The sequence below is a fragment of the Podarcis filfolensis genome (genome assembly GCF_964270895.1).
Source record: "Podarcis filfolensis genome assembly, chromosome: 3".
NCBI lineage: Eukaryota > Metazoa > Chordata > Lepidosauria > Squamata > Lacertidae > Podarcis > Podarcis filfolensis.
In genome coordinates, this window is record NC_139606.1 from 38,996,223 (window position 1) to 39,009,248 (window position 13,026).

Here is a 13,026-nt window from a genome sequence, read left to right on the forward strand (position 1 = left end):
AACTGAAAGTGACAGATTCATTGATCCCTAATCAATGAATTGAATATGGAAACTGCAGACTGAATTGGTCTCTGCTAGCTGTTTAAGGTATCAGGCTACACCTACGATACTGGGATAAATAATCAATGACTGATCCCAATTTTTATTTTATTCTTGACAACATAATGCCCAACAGTTACAAATCTGTATTTTTTTCATTTGTGTGCTTATTAAATTGGATACTGCCTTTGTTTCTTTTCAAGCAGTTTACAGGGTGGGTAGTATGCATAGATAAATAAATAAATAGTGGTTCTTAGTACCAAGGTCTCCATGAGCCTGCTATAGTATTATTTTTGGATTGGTATTCTTAACAGCTTCCATTTTGATCTATTTAAAGCAACACATCATGACAATTTTTGGCCTCAAGAGTTTCATTTTTATAGCAATTTTGAAGCCGGTGGAACGCTGGCACTGACTCAGCAGTTTTATGCCATGATTTTACTTGCAGCATTGCCTTACAGTTTTCAGACTGTCATCAATTTGGACACTGATGTGAGCCTTTATCTGTATTAGAAATTAAGTTGACCAGTCAGGAACACAGAGCCAACTTCTTCATAAAAATGATGTAAATCTCAGCTCCTCAGAAGAAGCTCACAGGGTTGTATAAAGTTACTGAAAGCCCATGTTTGTCAATTATCTGCTAGATTTCGCAGCCAGATTAACCTTAAATGACCATTCATTTAAAATATGCTTAATCATTATTAAAGTTATTTACCTAGTGCAGGCATAGGCAAACTCGGCCCTCCAGATGTTTTGATAGTACAATTCCTATCATCCCTGACCACTGGTCCTGTTAGCTAGGGATGATGGGAATTGTAGTCCCAAAACATCCGGAGGGCCGAGTTTGCCTATGCCTGACCTAGTGGGACCTCAAATACTGTGACATTACAAAATAACTCAAGGGAGTTCATGCAAGTGAAGGTGTCCAATTCCCTTTTCTCCACCCTAGCAGCCAAATGCACCCCTCCATGGGATGGCATACTCAGGGAGGGGAAGACTGCCCAAAATTAAGTGGAGCGGCCCCTACACCCCATTCAAGAGCAGGCATGGCATCAGCATCCACCATGCGGCAAATTGCTGGGGGTTTGCTTGAAGCGCAGTGGAGTTGTTGATGTCACACACTTTGAAAGAATTGCCTAGTCATGCTGAAGAGAAGCACTGGCTGAAGCACCTGCAACCACCACCAGCATTGCTACACTACCTGTAGGCCCCTTGCTGGGGATCAGAGGCATTCCCATTTATTGAAAGATGGTGTCAGCTGCTTTAGTTGTTTAATTCAATACTTCTCTGCTGAGTGCTGGGAGTGACTATCTCCACGTGGTCTGGTAGGTGGGGTTTTTGGGGAGGGGGGCAGTTGAAGGTGGAGACAAGGGGACAAGCTACAAGAGTGGCAAGCAAAGTGGCTGCAGACACTGCCATAATCTAAATTTCCCTCACCCCTCACCAGGATGGTATTTTTTGCAGCTGCACAAAGCCAATTTTCCCAGGGCCTCCTCAAACCTGGTACCTTCTCTTTTCAGGATGGCTCCAAACTCTTCAAATAGTATTTTCAGGGAGGAAAGATGACTACAGAGGGGAAAAGCAGAAGTTTCTTAAATTAACTTAGGATCCAAACCAAAGCCCTGATTGTGGGTGGGAAAAGACATTTTGTCATTTTTGTTCATCCTAGTCCTCCAGCTGACAGGACAAAACATTCTTACCTTTTATTTTGATAAGTTAGACTTTCCAGAAGGGTGGCAAAGTTAGCCTGTTGTTGCAGCAGCAACAAAACAAAGAATCTTACGGCACCCAAAGACCTTACTATGGCATGAGTTTTCATAGACAAGAGTCTATGATATATGTTAAGGACAGGCATGGTTAAAATTCTCTGTGTTCATGTATCTACCATGTACTTTAAATTAAATCTGTTGGTGTTCATTGGAGCCATATCTCTTACAGCCCAGTGGAAAAAAGCTTGACGAAAACCTAACCCAAGAATATACTTCATGTGTCACAGCTTTTGTGTGTGTGTGTGTGTGTGTGTGTGTGTTGGTGCTGGGGAATCTGATCAAAACAAACTAGATATAAGGAAGCAATTTGTGTCTTTTATCGCTGTTTTTGATGTAAGTTATAATGCAAGTTGACTATGAAACTCAAGGATTGCAGTGACTGCAAACAGTAAAGAGCATTTAACTGTAAATCAGCCTAACCAGTAGAGAAGACATAAATTAAAAGATTATGGGGCTTAAGAGTAACTATTGGAGGAAAATTGATAGGGGGATAAGGGAAAACAGCATTTGGGGAGCAGCCATCACAGGAGTAAGATGAGATATGATCTTCTCGAGTAAAACAGAAAGGAAGGAAAGAATTAAAGTTGTATGCAAGGAGCAAGGGAACTGGAGGGGAAAAGAGGGCTTCCTAACATTCTTGGCTGGAACAATGGAAAATGGATAGTAAAGAATATATTTTGCTTAAGTGCAGAACATGATCTTCTGCCAACTTTGGTTCACTCTCAGGGATGGAGTTGCAGTTTATGTGGAGAGATATATACCAAGCGGCACATTTTTTCAAACTGCAGCATGGCAGAAATCCAGGATTTGGCATCACAGGAAGTATGTGGAGGGTGGCATTGTCATACACATAGTTAGATTATCACTGTAGTTCCTATTATATTGTCACTGAAAGGTAGTACTGGAAAACCCTCAAATTCAGCCTATAAGATAACACAGAATATAAGCTTGGTCTCACACAAACCATTTAGCTCGCAATTTCTATTCCTCATTTACTCACTTTTTACAGGAAATCCATACTATTATTTATTTCATTTATGAATCACTTCCCATGAGGCATCTCAAGCAATTTACAATATAGTGACATATAAACAGTTGCAAATATAAAAAACAGTTAAAAACATTTGTATATAAAACAGTTTTAAATATGGGAACAGCTTAAAGCTAGAGCACATATGTAAAACCAATTCAAATCCAGGACAGATACCAATTGGGACAGAGATTTTAGAAGGCTTGTTGCCAACTCACTGCATCCTAATGTTTGGTTTTTAAGTTGTCCTACTATCTATTTTCCAACCTGGTTGCAGTGAAACTTTTCACTTAAAAATGCATCGTGGGCCAGCAAAATGTTTTTGAGGCTTTTCAGGTCTATTGTACCTTTAATTAGAAACTTTGTTTGCTTTCTGTTCAGACTGACTGGGATAATAGTGATGAACTGCTCCTTAATTAGTCATCTTATTTTCCCTACCAATTGTGAAAAGGGTTTAATTAGTGGCTTCACTCCAAATCACATTCCCAATGCAACTGTGTGCAAGTTACATGTAGTTTTTGGGTAAAGCGTCCAATGGTTGGTTTTGGGAACTTCATGTGGCCTACTTTGCTTGCACAGGAGCGTAAGAAGCTGCCTTAGAGTAGATCAGACCCATTGGCTGTCTAGTTTAATATTATCTACTCTGACTGGCAGTAGATCTCCTGCATCTGGGTCTTTCCCTTGTTACAAGATCCTTTTAATTTAACTGGAGATGACAGCGATAGAACCTGGGTCTCCATTCAGCCTCTCCTCAACCTCCTGTGAGGCTGCTAAATGTACCTGTAGTGTAACTTGTTTTACTCAGAGTAGACTCATTGAAATTAGCGTACCTAACTTAGTCATAGTCATTTTAGTGGATCTACTCTGAATAAGACTTGGTTGAATACTACCCAATGCCTAGTTTTGTGCATGCGATAAACAAAGGAAGCTGCAAAGTGAACTGGGTTTTCTGAAAGAAAAAGTCAGAAGGTTTGTGGAGGGGTACTTCATGGATTTGGGGAGGGGGGTTGGGAAACATCTGGCTACCCAACTATAATTCCCCAAAGAACATCTGTTCAAAGGAATGGAATGTGAGAATACTATATATATCATGTATATCTAGCCACAAAGCTTTAGTACATTAGGTTGATACAGAGCTCATAGTTATGTAATCCCTATTTGATGTGGTTAAGTCTATCCCTTCATCTTACACTGTACAAATAGCTCTGTCTCTCAGATAAACTGAAGTCAAATGATCCCAAAAGAAAAGTCCTAGTATGTGATATTTTGTAGTATTGTCATGCTGTTTCTTTGATCACTTCTTTGATCACAGCTCAGCTGCCTTCTCTTCATTATCGTCTGATTGGGTGGTGCATATCAGTATTACTAGCCCGATCAAAGTTTCTTAACTCATAAAGGTACCTAAATCTTTAAATAATAATAATAATAATAATAATAATAATAATAATAATAATCCCTGTCAGTTCTTCGACACAGTTCAACCTTTTGGGGAACTGTGAACACCAAAGAATTAAGAGCACTGCTGCTACTGTTGATATAATAACTGTGTTTCCTGAACATAAAGGTAAAGGTAAAGGTACCCCTGCCCGTATGGGCCAGTCTTGCCAGACTCTAGGGTTGTGCGCTCATCTCACTCTATAGGCCGGGAGCCAGCGCTGTCCGCAGACACTTCCGGGTCACGTGGCCAGCGTGAGAAGCTGCATCTGGCGAGCCAGCGCAGCACACGGAACGCCGTTTACCTTCCCGCTGGTAAGCGGTCCCTATTTATCTACTTGCACCCGGGGGTGCTTTCGAACTGCTAGGTTGGCAGGCGCTGGGACCGAACGACGGGAGTGCACCCCGCCGCGGGGATTCGAACCGCCGACCATGCAATCGGCAAGTCCTAGGCGCTGAGGTTTTACCCACAGCGCCACCCGCGTCCTGAACATGCAGAAGGTTAAATGGGGTGGAACTCATACACATACAATCTCTGCTGTCAATGTCTCTAGGCTGCTCTTCACACCTTTATGCAATTGGTGTGAAGGTCTAAAGAGGGTTTTAAATGTGTTCCATTGAACATATTTAGAACCCTTCCTGCAAGCTGGAACCCTGGGTTCTCAGGGTTTGAATGGTGGGAAGTGTTTCTACAAACTTTCAGTTGAATGTGCTTGAAAACTATTTTCAGACCTTCACACTAATTATACAAAGATCTGAAGAGATGTCTGAGGGCCACAGGTCATTAGAGGTGGTACTTGATGCACCTAGGACCTAAACCAATGGATTCAAGATACAAGAAAAGAGATTCTAACTAAACATCAGGAAGAACTTTTTGACAGTAAGAGCTGTTCAGCAGTGGAACAGACTCCCACAAGAAGTGGTAAGCTCTTCTTCCATGAAGGTTTTTCAGCAGAGGTTGGATGCTTAGATACATGACAACCTGCTATGTAATAATAATAATAATAATAATAATAATAATAATAATAATTTGTACACCGCCCATCTGACTGGGTTGCTGCAGTAAAACGAAGTAAAAAGAAGAGGAGGATCAGCTACCAGTTGCATTTTAATTTCTTTCAGCTTTTAATTTCTGCTTGTTTTCCTTGATGGTTTTTCACTCTTTCAGCATTAAGATTACATTACTTCTCTGGCAGTTTTACTGCTGGCTTCTGTGTTTTAATTGCTGAAGCAATTTTTCCTACAGATTTTTTTTTTTTTTTGGCTGTACCTAGTCAATTTTACTTTTATTCTTCATTGCAGCAAACAAAATATGTAAGCACTCTAATCACCTAATTGGGGGGAAACCCAAAGATATGGTAAGTTATATAAAATTAATGATATAACAAGGCTGACATTTATAAAAGCATTTAAATTATCTCCAATAGCTTTTATTATTAGAAAGTGAGTGTATTGCCCAACATTTTAATTATATTATTGCCTGAATTGGTTCAAAAATAAGTAGACTCAAGATGGAAGAATCTACTAGCTGCAGAACCATAAGTCAGTCTTGCATATAGCTTTTTATAAAATAAAGTGACTATGTCTTGGGTAAGGTTTAGTTCAATCAAGGCATATCACCAACATTTTAGAGTCCATTTCCCTTCTCTTTATACATGGTGACATTTCAAATATTCAGCTACTCTCCTGTAATTTTAAATGGAAATTCAGACGTTTAGGAAGGCCCTTTTTCTTAAGAAGGTAACTTTATAGTGTCCTTGTATTTTGCTTCTAGGGTGCTTCCAGACTGTAGCTGTTTTCAGGCAGGATTCAGCCACATAATGGCAAATTCAGATTATGCAATTAAAACTAATATAACCTCCCCACGGAAATATTGCAGTGCATGTTCAATAAACAACCAGCGTCATCTAACCTCCAAGCAAACAAATCAGTGAATATGTCATCTGGAAGCAACCCTAGAATCATAACGTTAAGAAATTCCCTGTAGAACCTGTGAGGTGGTGGGAGGGTAAAATTCCCAAATGCTTAGGTAAGGAGAATGTTTTGGCAGGGGACAGGAGCAAAACAGAGTTTCTCCTCATGAGCCAAAGGGTTTCTGAAAAGATTCAGAGCCATAGCCTTGCTAATCTGATGCGGAAAACAACTACAAAGAGTCATGTAGCACCTTGAAGACGAAAAAGTTTATTATAGCATAAGCTGTCATAGGCTGTGGGGTAGCTGTGAACTGTTACTCTGAGTTGCAGGTCTATATAACCACTGTTTACAGTTCCCTCTCCCACAAACCCAGTAGTGGCTGCTGCAGTTACACAAGTAGGGCTGAACCACTGCACCAGGCAAAGTATTTAAATTATGTTTTTATGACCCTCAGATTCCATTGTACTATTCGTAAGAGGAGATAAGATCTTTTTTTCCTTTGGGTACTGTCAGGGAACTGCCATCGGAGCCAGAGGGAGAGGGAGGGCTCCAGAGGGATTCCGGAATTGCGTAGCCTTTCTGGATGACGTCTTAATCTATTCGGACAATGAGAAGCAACACGTCAGAGACGTCAGGGAAGTGCTACAGAGACTGCAGAAGCACCAGTTGTGGGTCAAGCTGGAAAAATGCCAATTTCACGCCAGAGAGGTCAAGTTTCTGGGGTACAAGTTGTCAGACAAGTGCCTAGCTATGGACCCAAGCAAGGTGAAGGCAGTGCTGGAATGGAAAGCCCCCCAAACCCGGAAGGATGTGCAGAGGTTCTTAGGGTTCAGCAACTTCTACAGGAAGTTCATAAAGAACTTCGCTCACTTGACAGCGCCCATCACAGATTGTCTCAGTAGCAAAAAGAAGTTCGCGTGGACAGAAAGTGCCCAGCAATCCTTTGAAAGACTGAAGAAGGCGTTTGCTTCGGAAGAGCAGCTCCTGCACGTTGATCTGGAGAAGCACATGAGACTGGAGACGGACGCGTCCGACCGAGCCGTTGGAGCGGTCCTTTTGCAGCCAGGGGCCAAGCAGGGCTGGAGGCCGTGTGCCTTTTTCTCAAGGAAGCTGAGCAAGTCAGAGCAAAACTATACAGTGTATGACCGAGAACTGCTTGCGATCTATGCGGCTTTTCGGCAATGGAGACATCTGTTGATAGGGGCGCGGCACAAGATCCAGGTTTGTACTGACCACAAGAACTTGGAATACTGGCGGACTGCGCGAGTGCTCAACCAGAGACAGATTCGATGGGCCCAGGAGTTCTCCAAGTTTTCCTTCGAGATCCGATACGTGCCGGGAGAGGAAAACGTAAGAGCAGATGCTCTCTCCCGGAAACCGGAGTACATGGAAGGAGAGGGACCGCCGGAGATCCGACACGTGTTTCCCGAGGACCGATGGGTGTGTGGGGGAGCGTTGGTTGGGAAACGAGAACTGGCTGGGCTTACTAGAGACGACGCGTTCGCTCAAGCGAAAATCAGGGAACTCCGGGACGGAAGGGAAGACCATGGAGGGTTTGAGGAAAAGGAAAGGCTACTGTACTATAAGGGGGCACTGTATGTACCGGGGGAGACCTTGAGGGGGAAGGTACTTAAACATCTCCATGACAACCCAACAGCTGGGCACTTTGGACAGCACAAGACCATGCTGCTCGTCACCAGGCAGTTCTGGTGGCCAAAGGTGAGGGAAGACGTAAGGGAATATGTACAGGGGTGCGACCGATGCCAGAGGGCAAAGGGGGAGAGAGCTGCCCCCTCAGGGTTACTGGAAACCTTACCTACACCGGGAAGGCCCTGGGAGGTGGTGTCCATTGATTTTATGACAGATTTGCCCCAGGCAAGGGGGAAGACAGCAGTCATGGTAGTAGTCGATCTACTGACAAATTTGTGCCATTTCATAGCTTGCTCACATGCGGTGATGGCAGAGGAGACAGCCAGGTTGTTTGTGGATCACATTTTCAGGCTGCATGGGGCTCCCTCGAGGGTAATCTCGGATCGCGGGAAACAATTTACTTCCTGGCTCATGAGCTTGCTACAGGTCGAGGTGGGCTTCTCGACGGCGAGGCACCCGGAAACCAACGGACGAGCAGAAAGAGCAAACAGTATACTCCAGCAATACCTACGCTGCTACGTCAGCGAGAGACAGAACGATTGGGTAGAGAAACTAGCGTTGGCTGAATTTGCGTACAATAACGCTGAACATGTGTCCACGGGAATGAGCCCGTTCATGGCCAATTATGGGTGTCACCCCAGGGCCTTCCCGGGGAGGGGGGAGGAAGGATGGAGTGTACCCGCGGCAGAGCAGTTTGTAGAAGAAATGGAGGCCTTGCACCAGCAACTCAAGATGAACTTGGAGCGGGCCAAGGAAGTTTACAAGAGGCAGGCGGACAAGCACCGTCGGGAGGGGGAGGCCATAGGGGGGGAGACAGGGTGTGGTTGTCAACCCAAGGGTTACCCCTAAAAGAAGGGTGCAAGAAGTTGCAGCTGAGGCGGCTGGGGCCTTTTGAGGTAACACAGCAGGTGAACCCCGTGGCATTCAAGCTCAAGTTGCCTGACAGCATGAAGATACATCCGGTGTTCCATAGGTCCCTACTTTTACCGTACAGGGAGGGGCAGGAATTTCCGGGGCGGGAGGGAGGAGTCACCACCCACTCGCTGGTAGAGGAGAGGGAACACCGCAACCAAGCCACGGAAATACTCGATTCAAGGTGGCGAGGTCGCCAGGTGGAGTACTTGGTAGCTTGGGAGGGAGAATCCAGGTCAGAAAACACGTGGGTCCCCGCTGAATCAATCAATGACGGCTATCTGGTGGGAGAATTCCACAGTTTGTTCCCGGATAAGCCAAAACCACTAGCGAGATTCTGGGAGGAAGAATTTGGAACCACAGACGACGAAGGGGACTTTGTGGGTTTTCCTGCCTCCGAAGAGGAGGGAGGGGAGGTGTCAGAGGGAGAAGAATCAGACTGGGAGGTCCACCCTGCGGGAAGAGACCGGAGCGGGTGGGAAGCTGGTTTTCAATCCTCAGAGGATGGTGACAGCTCCTTCAGGGGATTCCCCGCATCGTCGGCCGAGGAAAGAGACGAGGTTGAATCGGAAAATCGCGCCGGGGGTGGAGGGGGTCCTGGGGAGGAGGTGGATGTCAGGGAACTGCCATCGGAGCCAGAGGGAGAGGGAGGGCTCCAGAGGGATTCCGGAGAGCGTCCCGGGAGGGAGAGAAGCAGCCCATCTTCTGGGGAAGGAAATCAGCGTAGCACCAGTGGAGAAGGGGGGCAGATGGGGGAATCGGTGAGGTGGCTCCATGACTCCTCGCTGGAGACCAGCGGGGAGAGCATGGGTCCTCCGCTGCCCACACCCTCCCTGCGCAGAAGGCTTCCGCGCAGGGAGAGTAGGCGGCGACTAGGCGTCAAAGAGCTTCTTTGCTGGAAGAAGTTCAAGAAACCCCCACTGACGGATTCTGCCACGGGTGAATGGCTGTCCGGACAGAAAGAGTTCACCCAGTTAACCCAGCCAGGTGTGGCGGCGATTTACGCACGAGCAACCCCTAGAACCATTACAGGTACATAATTCCACTATTTTGGAGCGTAAGAGTTTATTTTATTACACCAAGAGAGGAGAAAATCAGTTTATGAAAACCTGAACAGCACCAGACATGCAATGTATGTTTTAAAATGTTTCTGAGAAAGCATTGCTCGCACCCTGTGTGCATGCTAAGATAATGCCTTGTGCTCTCTCTTTTTGCATCAAATCCTGGGGAAATCTTTTTATGGGAGTGACACTATAAAGCTAGCATATTTAAAATTACATTAAAATGGGTCAATCGTGTCAAGCAAGTGTCACTGATTAATGTTGATAACCTCAGATACTATGGGGAAGTGCTTTCTCCAATGGTGAGAGAATGTGTAAATATATGACGTTGAAACCCTTTTGCATGTTCGAATATTTTTGAAAGGCTCTGTGGAGAAAATGTTTGGCACTTAGATAAGCTATGTGAGCACTTTGCAATCTAGAAGTTTCCATATCTATTTTACTGATTTATCATCGGGGAGGAGATTTATTCACATTTTTCCACTGATAAAATGTTTTTGTTTCAAAGGATGTAGAGTTTATGGGGTTTTTTTAAAAAAAGAAAAAGTCACTAGCATAGAAATTGAAAACTCTGGAAGCTGCTGCTGCTGCTGTGCCCTGGGACACTAGCCTTGTGGGAGAGAGTTTTACAGCTGCCTCAGTATGCAGCAGAGCTCCTAGTCTCTACTTTGGGAAAATGCTCAACAACTTTAGAATAAAAGTTCCTTGCTGCTGTAATGTTTCAGAAATATCTGGCTGGAATCCCACTGAGATTTTCATGGTGTTTTTTTTTTCTTTCTTTCTTTGACAAATGAGTTTGGGAAAGTTTGTAGCAAATGGCTCATTCACATAACTTTGGCTATAGCTGAACTCTGAAACAGGCATCCTTGTTGTTTGTCCACCCTTGTTTTGGAGTAAATGACCCTTGGGTTTCCTTCCAACTCTACAATTCTACGATTCTATGAAATATTTCCGAATTCAATGTTAAGCTGCTGGTTTTAAGTAAGCTATTGTTGTTTGTTTATTTGGAATCAATTGTTTTAAATCTGCCAATATTTTTATTTACGAGTTGCCATATACCACACAGCTCTCAAGGTGGCAGAGAAGTAAATTTTTTTTTAATTACATATGATAAACATAATAAAAAGTGGTCATACATGCTAAGGGTGTAACCCTAATGCTACCCCCCCCCTTGCAGGACTTTGCTACATCTGTATTCTTGCTGCTTATGGCAGTTGTGATGGAAGGTGGAGTTCAGTGCAAAAAAAAAATGTAAAGGAAATATGTATTAGCGGCAGCTAGGAACCTAGTTACTATCACTGATGCTCACTCCAGTGACTCTCGGTTTAAACAACTGTTATTCACTTTAATTTGGGCTACCTTGGAAACTGCTTGGAAACTTCAACTCATGTAGAATGCAGCCACCCATCTAGTGGCAGGTGTGAGTGGACCAGAATGCATGACAGCTATCTGGAAACATTCTGTTACCAGTATATTCTGAAGTCCAGGGTGGCAATTTTGACCTTCTCAAATAGTCTGGGCCTCTCAAGCAACACCTCCCTTATGATCTTACCAGCATTTTGAGCAGAAGTGACTCGACGGATTTTGCGAAGTTGCCACTCTAGCTTCCCAACAGTTGGGGCACTGTTGCTTACCAGAAGGTGCAAGGAGTGGACAGCACAGTGGAAACAAACCAGGTGGAGCACCAGGAGTATTTGCATCACACTAGCTTTTTGGCCACCTTCCCCTTCTCTGCCACCGTCCACTGCTTTCATCCTTGCATTTTTTTTTTTGGCGTTCTGATGAATTCACCTAGATCAGGTGTGGAACCTACCCCTGTGGGGCTGTTCCAGACTCCAAGTATGCTCAGTCTTTCCAGATCAGATAACTGTTAGAGACTCGTTGAAACTCTGCCCTCTTGCAGTTAAGCAAATGTCCAGTAAGGGAGGCTAGCCTTTGTGATTTAACAGGGAAATGAGGAATGCCGATGATCTCTGAAGTGACTTGCATGACCGGAAGCATCTGCTCCTACATTGAGTGTGAGAGAGACAGACCAAAACATATACTTCTACATGGAGTTCTAGGTCATGTACTCTGATGTGGAGCAATCACGGTATACCCAGAGAACCCCTGCTGATCTAAGTATAGAACTTCTGTATTAACTATGACCTGGCATGATCTACAGCTTTGCGGATGGCAGATATGCAGGGGGCCTTTGGGAGATGAAAATGGTTTCCAAGAAGCTGGAAAGTTTGAAAACCATGGACTTGTGATGATGAGGCAGTACCATGGAGTTTTTTAGGACATGCATCTACCTCTTCGGCATTGAATTAAATTTGACTGTGACATTCAGGGCAGTTGAACCCAGGGTAAAGGCAAAGAGACCCCTGACCATTAGGTCCAGTCGTGACCGACTCTGGGGTTGCGGCGCTCATCTCACTTTATTGGCCGAGGGAGCCGGCATACAGCTTCCGGGTCATGTGGCCAGCATGACTCTGGCAAACCAGAGCAGCGCACGGAAATGCTGTTTACCTTCTATTTATCTAGTTGCACTTTGACATGCTTTTGAACTGCTAGGCAGGGGCAGGGACCAAGCAACGGGAGCTCATCCCGTCGCAGGGATTCAAACCGCCGACCTTCTGATCAGCAAGTCCTAGGCTCTGTGGTTTAACCCACAGTGCCACCCGCGTCCCCCAGGGTAGTTCCTATTAAAAACATTGGTAAAATAGGTAAAATACATGATGCATGGACGTATCAGAATCTGTTTTCCCAGACATCTGCACTGGCATTAAAGTTGTATGTAGCACTCGTGTGTGATCCTTGCACATCATGTGACCCCTGTGGGTATTAAACATCAATGTAACACAGGTATTCCCACTGTGCATTATATTCTTATTGAAATCAGAACCTCAAAGATGTTCCTGGGGATAATCTATTAAGCTGCAGTCACATACCCATAAATATATTTTTCAAATAAAAGTGTTTACTTGGCTGCTTTCTTCTACAGTCTTCAGCAGTTTTAATTTTAAAATACAGAAGTTGTTGTTTCTGTTCCTTTAAAAGCAGCTAAAATTAACACTGCACAGCTATATAATCACATTCAAAGTGACACAGTAGTTTTGCTCTTGATAAATGCTTTTAAACCACCGATGAGAGCATTTATCTTGGTTTATCATACACATTTACAGTTGTCCATTTATCTAAAAGTCCATATCTTTGCATTAAAGATAGCCAGAGT

General features: G+C 44.2%; 1 protein-coding gene across 4 annotated transcripts in view; it reads left to right on the top strand.

Annotated features, from left to right (window-relative positions):
* Positions 1–13,026, top strand: part of KCNQ5 (potassium voltage-gated channel subfamily Q member 5) — a 255,071-nt gene that overhangs the window by 147,016 nt on the left and 95,029 nt on the right. The window contains exon 2 of one of the 4 annotated variants that reach the window (XM_083607217.1): positions 5,575–5,630. The exons of the other annotated variants lie outside the window; for them this stretch is intronic. The gene's annotated coding sequence lies outside the window, so the exon portion shown is untranslated. The remainder of the gene's footprint in view (positions 1–5,574; positions 5,631–13,026) is intronic. 4 annotated transcript variants of the gene reach the window in all.